The sequence below is a fragment of the Pinus tabuliformis genome, chromosome 8 (assembly GCF_031772625.1).
Source record: "Pinus tabuliformis cultivar Carrire ecotype Pingquan chromosome 8, CPIR1, whole genome shotgun sequence".
In the NCBI taxonomy this organism is placed as follows: Eukaryota; Viridiplantae; Streptophyta; class Pinopsida; order Pinales; family Pinaceae; genus Pinus; species Pinus tabuliformis.
Window position 1 is genome coordinate 520,858,533 of NC_142294.1, and position 12,254 is coordinate 520,870,786.

Consider the following 12,254-nt stretch of genomic DNA (forward strand, 5'->3'; position numbering starts at 1 on the left):
AAATACAAACGTTTCATTTTCTTTGACACCTATTCTGAGAAAATTCGGTGTCACGCAGCCTACGCAACAAATCCTATTAGTGCCCTATTACGCGTTGCCTTAACCAAATCAACTCTGAAATGAGTGCACTTTTTCTATTTTAACAATCTCTTCCAAACCAAGCGGTCAACTTCGCATTGAACCCTATGGAATTTCGCATTGAACCCTTGGAATCAAATCTGTTATCAGACTGTTTTCAACCTAAGTTCTAAATTCCATAATTACGCGCCACGTCAGTTCACGTCTAACATACATATCTCAAAGTTTTCACTTATTTTTCGGTTGTGCAAATTTAGGCTGTTCCATGTTGTAGAGAGGTTGTATTGTTCTTTTTGGATATGGATGGTGTGTAAGAGTATTTTCAAGGTATTGTAAGTTTTAAAAAAAAAGGGAAGATGTTTGGAAGATGAAAATACAGAGATTTAAGATATTCTGAGAAAATTCGATGGTCACGCAGCCTACGCACCAAATCCTATTAGTGCCCTATACGCGTGCCTTAACCAAATCAACTCTGAAATGAGTGCACTTTTTCTATTTTACAACTCTTCCAAACCAAGCGGTCAACTTCGCATTGAACCCTATGGAATCAAATCTGTTTTCAGACTGTTCAACCTAAGTTCTAAAATTCCATAGTACGCGCACGTCAGCTCACGTCTAACAACATATCTCAAAGTTTTCACTTATTTTTCGGTTGTGCAAATTTAGGCTGGTCCATGTTGTAGAGAGGTTGCTGTTGTTCTTTTTGGATATGGATGGTGTATAAGACTATTTTCAAGGTATTGTAAGTTAAAAAAAAAAATAGGAAGATGTTTGGAAGATGAAAATACAGATATTATGAATTTTTTTTTGAAAATATAAGTTAAAAGATTAAATTGTTACATGTTTTTGTTGTTTGGTTAGCCAAGAAAAGTTATGTTTGATGTAAATATTTTATTATTAAATAAATAAAGATAAATTATTTGTTTGGGTAGTGAGACACCAAGAGATGAGGTTCTTGCTAAATGAAATTTCATTGGTGAATGGGAATGGATAATTATTTCATAATAGGACTTTTAGATCCAATTTTAGATAAGCTTAATGGATTTGGAGATAAATATCCATTTCGATGGAGGAAGATGCTAAGTTTAAGTAAAACATAAAACCCTTGTAGGAGAGAAAGGCAAGCTTTTATGGGAAAAGCCTCGCAAGAGAGAAAGATGATATTTTCCATGAAAATCCTAGGCAAATGGATAAATATATCCACCTAAAAGCGGGACGCCGCTAAAGGAAACCATGTCATGAAAGAGAGTATTAAATACCCATTGAAGAGATCAACATAAGGCAATTGATCCATGGCCAAAACTCTCGGCTCAGTGGTGAACCGGAGGTAGCCAGTTCTAGGTTGGGTGGCGGTGCTTGATTTTCCAGGTGACCTTCTTTTAGTTATCTTGGTGTGATTCAGTTGCTTGGGATGTATTGTATGTTGCTTCTTACTCTTTATGTGTCACATATTTAAACTTATGTGCTATCTCGGTTTTAAGATTATGAATACTTATGCATGGGACAATTATGTATGATGAATAATTATGTTCTTATGGTTTGAAATTGTATAGCATGTGGTTTAGGTTATCTATGCTATGAATTATGCATCATGGGGTGAAGTGCATTCACTGAGGCGCATTTAGTTATTTATTCACTATGATTTGTATTGCAAAAGATCTATGTCAGTAATACTTTCGATTATGACAGTAGGACTATGATAATGATACATGGCAATGCTAGCTACAGTGTGTTTATAAGAACGTTTCCATTAATACTTTTATTGAGCCATCAAAGGAAATGCAATCCGAGTGCATAATATTATCATGTTGAATGCCCATGAATTATTCTTTTCTCCAAGTTGTATTGTATGCATGAAGGGTTGATTTCGAATGCAATAACTAAGCCTATTAATTGAACCTAAAATCCCACATCGAGGATCAAGCGGAGCATTGTAGGTAGGTGGTAGTATTGTGCCAAGTGGGTATGTCACAAATGGTATCGGAGCTCTAAGTTCAAGTATTGCGACCTAAGGGCCACTCACCTCTGTAGGATGTGGAAAGGGTTATAAACTGTGTTTCATAACAACAGAGGAATTCGAGATTGTAAGTCAATGTAGTCTCTAGTGCATTAGAACGTATGCAATAATTTAAACCAATATCGAAGTGTGATACATAATGGGAAAGAATAGGAAGCAAAAGGATATAGTTGTAACGTTCCCCTATCCCAACAATGAAATACAAAAGAGTGGTATGTTAGTAGAACTTTTAGTAAGAGCTTGGAATAGGTGAAATAAAGAAAATTAATGTAAGATCAACATAGCTTGCAGTGGATTAAATTGAGTTCTCAGATCCTTAGTTGTCAGATAAAATAGTGTTAAGTAAATAAATTCCAAAAAGGCTAGAGGTAAATCCACCCTAGTGACTCATTTCACTTGTAAATCGATATTTTTAAGAAAACTCGAAAGGGAAATTGGAATAGGGGATAAAATTCCAATTTCATCACCATTGTGAAAAAGAGAAACCAATTTAGATTCAAGCATAATTTAGTGAATGACAGTAAAAATCGAATCTAAATTGTGAAATGAGGTATGGTGAAAGGTATAAGAACTATGTGCATAGAAAGGGCTCTCGGCATGCCTAAATTGTGAATCACTTGATGGTGATTTGTTCTAGGCTTCTCTCACAATGTCGAATCGTACTTTGTATGAGAGAGTAGTGCCACTATTCTACTCATGGGGTTTCTGGAGATTATTGTGTTGATGCCATTCCATTTATTGATAAATGGTATGGTGTGGATAAGGGTGTCGAGGTTCTTAGTCGTTACATACATTCTACTGTCTCACCTAAAGCTTTTAGAAAAGATTTAATGAATATGAATACAAGCTCATTAACTTTAAGGACCCTGATATTATGAGGGTAATTAATAGGCCTACGAGGACTTTCGAGTTGCCGATATTTTCTATCCCACGTACCTTAATGATTGAAGTTGCATTCATTGCACTTGGCTCAAGCATTGAGGATCCCTACAAAAGTGTAATGGAAAATGTGAGTCACAAGAAATATGATGAATTCGATGAGGTATGAAGTTAATAATGTTCACAGGGTTAAACTTTTGACATCTTGTGCAATGCTAGGTATCATTTATCTTATACTAAAGAAGAGGATAAGATTAGAATGGTGTATGGTTATCCATTTTGGTAGTTGATTTGGGAATGCCAATTCTCTTGATCACTTTATGATGCAATCACTGAATCTGGTCACCTAGTTATGTGGGGTCATGAAATCCTCAAAGGTGGTATGTGGGATATTAAGCATGGTCTTTTGCCGAAACAGAGATGGAGACGCATTGTGTAGACTCCCATGCCTTAACCTGACTCGACTGCTAGTTAATAAAAATCCCACTTGACTTGACCTGAGGATTTATAAAAATTAAAGGGCGTGAGAAAGATCTACGGGTTCGTAAAAGAGAGAGAGTCAAGGGTTTTGAGTGACAATTTCTGGCTCCCCACAATGTGAATTGAAATATAATGAAGAATTATTGGAAGTCGATTCCCTCTGTCGGGATTGATATTCTATCAATTTATGGATGACTGACACTTGTGCTATCCAATAGAAGCTCTAAGAGTCGAGAAGCCATGACACTTATGTTTTGGTGGTAGCAATGCTCGTGTTAAAAAATGAGAGGGTATTGTTTTTTAAATTATTGACTTCTTTCTTGTTATGAATCCCATTAACTTTGTAAAAACATAAATGGCGCACCTTTAAAGAATGATTGGCTATGATAGCTTTAGGAATTGTTTCTATTACCAGTACTTTTAAATCTCAACAAGCACCTTCCCAACTCGATTGACGGAAAAATCATAGTAAGGGACTGTTGTTTCTCTTTTTTATCTCTAATATCGCTCTGTTTTCTCGCCTTATCCACTGAGCGGGAGATGTTTCCATAATGAACATACCTGTTGGATAATCGTTATCCTTAATAATAGGCTCATAAAAGCATTTAGAGGATGATGGTTATCCTTGTGTTTATCCCACTAGTACAAAATGGCTAATTAGTTACTAAAACAACGACTAAAATTTGCATACAAATGAATTTTTTTTAGTTGGTGACCAGTGGTAGCTAATTTACAGTATCTTATAAAGCAACCAACTTTTAATCATTTTTAGCTTAGTCATTAATTGATTATCTCAATTTTATCATCTAGTAGTATATTTAGTCATAAATTTGGTCATTAATTTAGTTATTGATTTAGTCATTAATTGCCACAAGTAATGACTAATATACAACAAGCTATATTTCTATATGATCATTTGAGAAAACCAATAAGTGACCAAATAAATATGATCAAAATGTTGGTCGCGTTATAAGATATTGTAAATTAGCTACTAATAGTCATGTATATGCAAATTTTGGTCATCGTTTGAAACCAATTAATGACCAAAGAAATATGACTAAATTTTTGTCGTGTTATGAGATACTGTAGATGAGCTACTAATAGTCGTATATCTGCAAAATTTAGCTGTCATTTGCCATGAAAAATTAATCATTTGCAGTAGTCAATTATATTTTTTTGGTAGTTTCGTATTCATTATATAGATGATTAATTTAGTAGTTTATATTCATTTCATTTATTTTCATTAATAATCATTATAAATGACTAATTTAGTCGTATATTTATTTTATTTGTGTTCATCATTAATCAATATAAACTACTAATTTAGTAGTTTTAGATTGATTTTATGTGTTCATTATTAATCAACATAGATTAATTAGTATGATTTTGCGACTAAATTAAAAAAACATCATACAATGTGAATTGGTTCATCCAATATGAAAATTCAAAATTACATATGTGAGTTAAAATACTAAACAATATCAAGTACAACTATAAATAATTCCAACCACAGAAATTACATTATATGAAATGTCAAGTATTACAATATGAGTTTCCAATTTAACATTGGTTGGAGTACAATTTACACATGAAATGTTGTTTCATCACCATAAAACATTATTATTGTGTTGTCAAGTCATTGCAGGGGAATTCACCAACTATGAAGACTTGAACATTAGTCTCTATGTGTGTGTGTTATGCGGGATATTGGCTTTAAGGGTACCACTAGACCAATTCTCTTCTCTCTCTTTTTGCATTTGTCGCTCCACTGTTAGTGATCTCTTCTTTCTTCAAATCCTGCTGCTTACTATCAATACTAAGTTCCTTTTCGAGAAACAAAAGAACCTAGAATGCAGATTGTAAGACATGAAAGACGATGAACACTAGAATATAAATGAAAGTATACTACAAAGGATTTATATTACATATACCTCAACATCAACAATGTTAAAGCCATTATTCCCCATAAAAGTAAGAAACTTGAACAAGTTTTCTTCAGTTGAGCGATAGTGGCCACTATGTAGCTAGATGACATGTATAAATAAATTAAAGTCACCATAGAAACAAACACCTTAGTAAATTAGTATTCAACCTTCAAGGAAAGCTTAAGCACAATCATGCCAACCAAGTTACATGCTAAAAAGCGCAAGCTGTAAATAAATTGTTAAAACAAATAATCTGAGGTGTGATGTCTAGTCCTTGTCATTTTATTAGCAACAACAATTTGTTGTCTAATGCATGAACTTGGTCAAGTGTATAAACAAGATATTCTAAAATAACAACATGAAAGCAAACTTTTATAATAATCATGAAAATATTTCAATACAGAACAGTTAAAAGGATTTCAATCAATATTATGTAATATTATGATCTAAAAATCACTCGTGAATGATCTCAGTTAATTGATGAAGGTATTACAGACCCATGTGCTGGGGTGTGCCTATGTTATTTTAATCGACGGATTGATAATATTGCGAAATGCACAGGCACTTGAAAGAGTAAAAGAAACACAGTAAGCAAATACAAAACACAACAAATTTAATAAGGAGTTCACCCAATCCTCCTGGGCTACGTCTTCGGGTCCAGCCTTCAGTGGTGGCCTTTTCTATTGTGTCTTAAAGCAGAGATTTTACAATAAGGAGCTCAATTTGAGTCTCACTTAATAAAGTGATTAGTAGGATTCTACTTGGATCCATCAAGTCTCTAGAGTACACAAACTCCCCTTACTGAATCTCGACCTTGATTAGTCTCAGTGGTATGAGTCCAATTTGGTACTCAATACCTGACAGGTCTACATAGAGGAGTTGCTTGAACCTATCAAGCCTTCTCTGGAGTTCACAAACTCTTGAACACTCTCTGTTATGTCTGCTCGATGCTACCTTTTCTCTGTAGGTCAGCTCAGCTTCTCTGTTCTCTGCAATTCACTTCTTTCTCTCTACTTCTATCTCCTTTGCCCTTTGTTTGTTCGTGGCTTAAAGCCAATCTGCTCCCTGACTGTTCATTTCCGCTTCCTATCTCTCTGGATCGCCTACCTCTGTCTGCTGGAATTCCCTTGCTCTGCGTCATCATCATTGTGTAACGCTTCATAGAGAGGTGGCCACTTGTTTCCTCACGAACTGAGTGTAAGTTCTCTTTGAACTGTCTTTATTTCTGTTGCTCCAATATTTCCAGCAAAATTGTTCCTCTGCCAACTCATTGGTCATGTCGAACCTCAAATCTCATGTACCTCAATCTATTTCCCTATCAAATCTGGTCTTCCCACAGGTTGATTCTCCGCCATTGATCTAGAGCCTCCAGATCCTACGGTCTCCGTCTATATCACACGGGTAAGTTGCTCGACCATTACTCACGTGATGTAAGCCGTTTTCTCTCACAATCGCTGGACGCGTGTCACTCTGTGTGTGGCATCGTGTTAAACTCGGCCAAACCCACTTACCGCTCGATGTACGATATCCTATCAGTTTTGGGCATGGGACCCACCTTCTGATGGTTTCCTTATGGTTTCCTATTTTCCTCGTGACCAAGTGCTCGAGGTTTTCCTCCACTGAGAGTTTTTCCCTTCTTGTGCTAATCGCGTATCAGAAAATGCCTCTGTTTTTGGATCTGGGCTTCTAATTGCCAATTTGCATCCATTCGCGGTCTGCATGGGCCAACGGTCAGCGTGCTTTGACGTAGGGTCCTCGTCGTTCCATGCTAGCCACAAATTACCATTGTCGATAGGTCATCTCTGATAAGCTGGTCATTCATAAGATTTTGAAGCCTAACATAATTTGAAACAGTCATGGAAATGTTTAAGGATCCAATTCGGATCACGGCCTTCCCACTAAAAAAGCTTTTGGACCACCAAAATTTAGTTTTCAAGCATCGACTAAGTGAGGGTATAGCTGCCTCACTTATCCAATCTCTATCCATTTTGCACTGCTTGGCTTTGAACCCTTGAGTCCAATCCTGAGGTACACACCATCTCCCCTGCACGACGTCCTCACCTTCCTATCCAGAACTGTGTCTTCCTGTAATTCATTGAGATATTCAGGTAACAGATCATCAATAGAAGGCAATTGACTCTACTCTTCGGGATCTTCAATTAATGAAGGTTCAAATAGTCTCAAGTTTTCTGCATTAATGACTGAGTATATGTGCATGTAAACTGGTAAATCAAGGCAAAAAGCGTTCTCACCAATTTTCTCAAGTGCCTTGAAAGGTCCATACCTTATTGGCTTTAGCTTTTTACCTTCACCTTGCATTCTGTCTTTGCTGATATATAGCCAGATTTGATCATCAACATGGAACTTATGCTCCATTCGATGCTTGTCATGCCTTGCCTTGTATTTGGCTTGGCTCTTTTCTAGTTGTTCCCCTACTACCTGTGATATCAAAATCACCCTTGAGTGAACTCAATTAAATATTTATTGAATGAAGGTATTACAGACTCATGTGCTGGTGTGTGTCTATGTTATTTTAGGCAATGGATCGATCAGATTGCAAAATACACAGACACTGGAAAATGGAAAACAGTAGGAGAAATACAGTAAGCAAATGCAAGAACACAACAATTAATCAGGAGTTCACCGTATTCTTCAGGGCTACATCTCCGATCCAGCTTTTAGCGGTGGCCTTCTCTTATTGTGTCTTTAAAGCAGGGGATTACAATGAGAAGCTCAATTTGAGTCTCATGAAACAGAATAATGTTTGGTAGGGTGGTTCTTGGATTTCCCAAGCCACTAGGGTGCACAGACTCTGTCCTTACCAAATCTTGACCTCCCTGGTCTTTAATGGGAGGAGCCAAATGTGGTGTTCAATTCCCGACAAATCCTCTCAGGGATTGCTTGAACCTCTCAAGCATTTTGTCTACTTGATGCTGGCTATGGTCAGCTCAGCTCTCTGTTTCCTGCCTCTTGCTCCACTGTCTTCTTTTGTCTCTGTTCTCTTCCTTTTTTTTCCTTCTCCCTTTCACTCTCTGGCTGTTCATGGCTAAAAGCCAATCTGTCTCATGACTGCTCACTTCCTCTTCCACCCTTTCATTTTGCCTACTACTGTTCGCTTAGAGTTCCCTACCTATGCGTCTTCATCAACGTCTCACAGGGAGTGGCCACTCGTCCTCTCACAAACTACGACAACTCTTCCTCAACAATTCAGTTTTTTAGTTACACTGTGGAGTGAGTCATCCACCAACTTAGCAGTCAAATCAGATGTCAAACTTCTCTATGTCATGGCTTAATTCCCCTGTCAAATTCGGTGTCTCCATCGAGCGAAATCTCCATCGTCAGATTTGGAGCCCACAGATCCTACGACATTTGCTCATTTCACGCGGTTGACATGCTCGACCGTTAGCATGTGATGAGCGGTAGTTTTCTCCTTCATCCGCCTGCCATGCATCAGGCACTGAATGGAATCGCTCATTTTTCTCAAAATCCACTTACCGCCCAACATGCCCCCGATATACTACCGGTTTTGGAGCATGGGACCCACCTTTCTCCTTAGTGCTTTCGCCATGGTTTTCCCAGCTTCCATGCGACCGAGCGCTTCGGGGCTTTTCCTTCTCAAGGGGTTTTGCCCAACGATGCGCGATTAGCGCTAATACGTGATTAACGCTAATCTCGCATAGGAAATTCCCTTTGTTTCCCAATCTGGGCTTCCCAGGTGCCATTTTTGCCTCCTGCGCGGTCTCCATGGGCCTTAGTCAATGCACTTTGACCAAGGTCCTCGTTGTTCCTCGTTGGCGGCAAACTACCATTATCCAGAGGTCTTCCTGATTGCTCTGTGCTCATAATTCGAATTCTATCCTATTTTGATATAGCCATGGCTCTTCAACAATCTTCATGGATCCAATTCAAATCATAGCCTTCCCACCGAAGAAGCTTTTGGACCACCAAAAGTTGGTTTTCAAGCATCGACTAAGTGAGGGTACAACTATCTCACTTGTCCAATCTCTATCCACTTTGCACTGCTCGACTTTGAACCCTTGAGCCCAATTTTGAGGTACTTAACATCTCCCCTGCATGTCGTCCTCACCTTCCTGTCTAGAACTGTGTCTTCCTGTAATTCATTAAGATATTCAGGTAGCAGGTCATCAATAGAAGGCAATTGACTCTGCTCTTCGGGATCCTAAATCAGTGAGGGTTCAAACAATCTCAAGTAATATGCATTTACGACTGAGTAGATGTGCATGTAAGCTGGCAGATCAAGGCGAAAAGAATTCTCACCAATCTTCTCAAGTATCCTGAAAGGTCCATACCTGATGGGCTTTAGCTTTTTACCTTCACCTTACATCCTGTCCTTACTGATGTACAGCCAGACTTGGTCACCAACTTGGAAACTATGCTCGATCTGATGCTTGTCATGCCTTGCCTTGTATTTGGCTTGGCTCTTTTGCAGTTGTTCCTATACTGCCTGGTGGATCTCTTGGGTTTGTTCAATGAACCTAGTTTCCCTTTCCACATCATTCTATCCCTCAACTGTGGTTTCTTTACCAAAGAGAAAATCCAAAGGAGACCTTTGTGTGAAACCAATAACAGGTCTCAAAAGGAGATTTCTATGCAGAAGAATGTTTTTCTCTGTTGTAAGCATGCTGCACATAACACAAGTGTTCATCCCAAAGCTTAGGATGTTTGCTGCAATATCCTCTGAGTAATTGGATCACTCTCCTATTAACTGCTTTTGTCTGGCCATCATTTTGTGGATGAAAAGCTATCCTTTTTTCAGTTTGGTGTCCATCATCTCCCATAGACTTGAACAAAACGTCCCCACAAATCGGATGTCTCGATCAGATATAATGGAAGTGGGTAATCCAAAATGAACCCATACATGTTCAAAGAATAGTTTTGCAATTTGTTCAGTTGTAATATGTTTATTACAAGGTATCAAAATACACATTTTGCTGAACCTATCCACAACAATATATAGGTAATCATGACCTTTCCTCGATTTAGGCAGTCCTCCAACAAAATCCATGGAAATACTTTCCCAAGGATGAGAAGGAACTGCTAATGGAGTCTACAAGCCTAGTTTTCTATTGTTGGGCTTGCTTTTAGCACACATAGTACACCCTCTTACATATCTAGAAACTGTCTCATCATTTTTGGCCAATAACAAAATCTTTGCAGCTGTGTAACGATTTTCCTTACCCCGAAGTGACTTGATGTTAGAGAAGTGTGTGCTTCTCGAATGATCTTTACTCTTTCAGTTTGTGGAATGCATAACTTCCCACAATGGTATAAGAGTCGGTCCTTTACATGATAGTCCAATTCTTCTATTATTCTGCCTTGACTTAAAGTTGCATATACATCTTTAAAGTCTATGTCTTGAGCATATTGTTCAATGTAACTTTCATGTAACACTGAATTATGCTTAAGTATAGTAGATGCACTTATAATGGCTCTAGATAACATGTTTGCAACTTTATTATGTATGCCCCTTTTGTATCTGATGACCAAATGAAACTGTTGTAGAAAACCCATCCATCCATAGTGTCTTGATTGCTACAACTTAGTTTGGGAGTGTAGATATTGAAGTGGTTGATGATATATATGTATTACTATCTCTTTGCCCATTAAGTAATGTTTCCACTTTTTCACACTCTGCACTAATGCATACAATTCTTTATCATATGTAGGATAGTTAACTACTGTGGAATTAAATGTCTCAGAATGATAACATATGGGTTTACCATGCTGTGTCAGCACTGCTCCCATGGCATAGTCACTGGCATCTGTTTGGATTTCAAATGGTCTTTGAATATCAGACAGTGCTAGTACAGGTGTTGTACTAATCTTTTCTTTCAAGGTGTCAAAGGCTTTCTGTTGTTTTCCTCCCCACTGAAACACCTTGTTCAATCCTGTTAAAGCATGTAAGAGAGCGGCAATTAAGGAAAAGTTAGAAATGAGCTTTCTCCAATATTGTGTTGCTCCTAAGAAGCTTCTAACTTCTGTAGCAGTTTTAGGCCAGTTCATAATGACAACCACCTTAGAGGGATCTATCTTCAATTCACCACCCCCTACTATATGACTCAAATAATTTAGAGATGTTTTGCAAAATTCACATTTTGAGAGTTTAACATAAAGTTTTTCTCTTTCCAAAGCATCTAGTGTCTGCTTAACATGCTTTAAGTTTTCTTCCCATGTTTTGCTAAATATCAAAATGTCATCCAGATAGAAAATAACAAAATCATCAAGAAAAGGTATGAGTACATCATTCATTAATCTCATGAAAGTAGCTGGAGCATTAGTTAATCCAAAAGGCATAACCAGCCATTCATACAATCCCTGCTTTGTTTTGAAAGCAGTCTTCCACGCATCTTGTTCTGCAACTCTGACCTGATGGTATCCACTATGCAAGTCTAACTTGGAAAAATAAACGACTTCCTTCAATTGATCTAAAATATCATCTATGCGAGGAAGGGGATAACGATTTTTTATTGTTATCTTATTCAGTGCTCGGTAATCAATGCACATTCTCCATGAGCCATCTTTCTTTCTCACCAAAACTATTGGTGACATACATGGTGATGTGCTAGGTCTGATGAACCCTTTCTCAAGCAACTCCTGCACCTACTTCTTGATTTCAACATTCTCTAAAGAAGACAACCTGTACATTACAATGTTAGGCAATGGAGCATCTTGCTGCAAAATAATATCATGTACTATTTCCTTTTTGGGTGGCAGACCTTTATGTTCTTGAAACAAGATATCATACTCTGAAATAACCTTTTCTAAATCAGCTTGTTGTTCAGCATTACAACCCTCAAATACATTGGTTTTATCAGGTTTCTTTTCCTTTACAACCATCAGTAAGAATTGTTTAC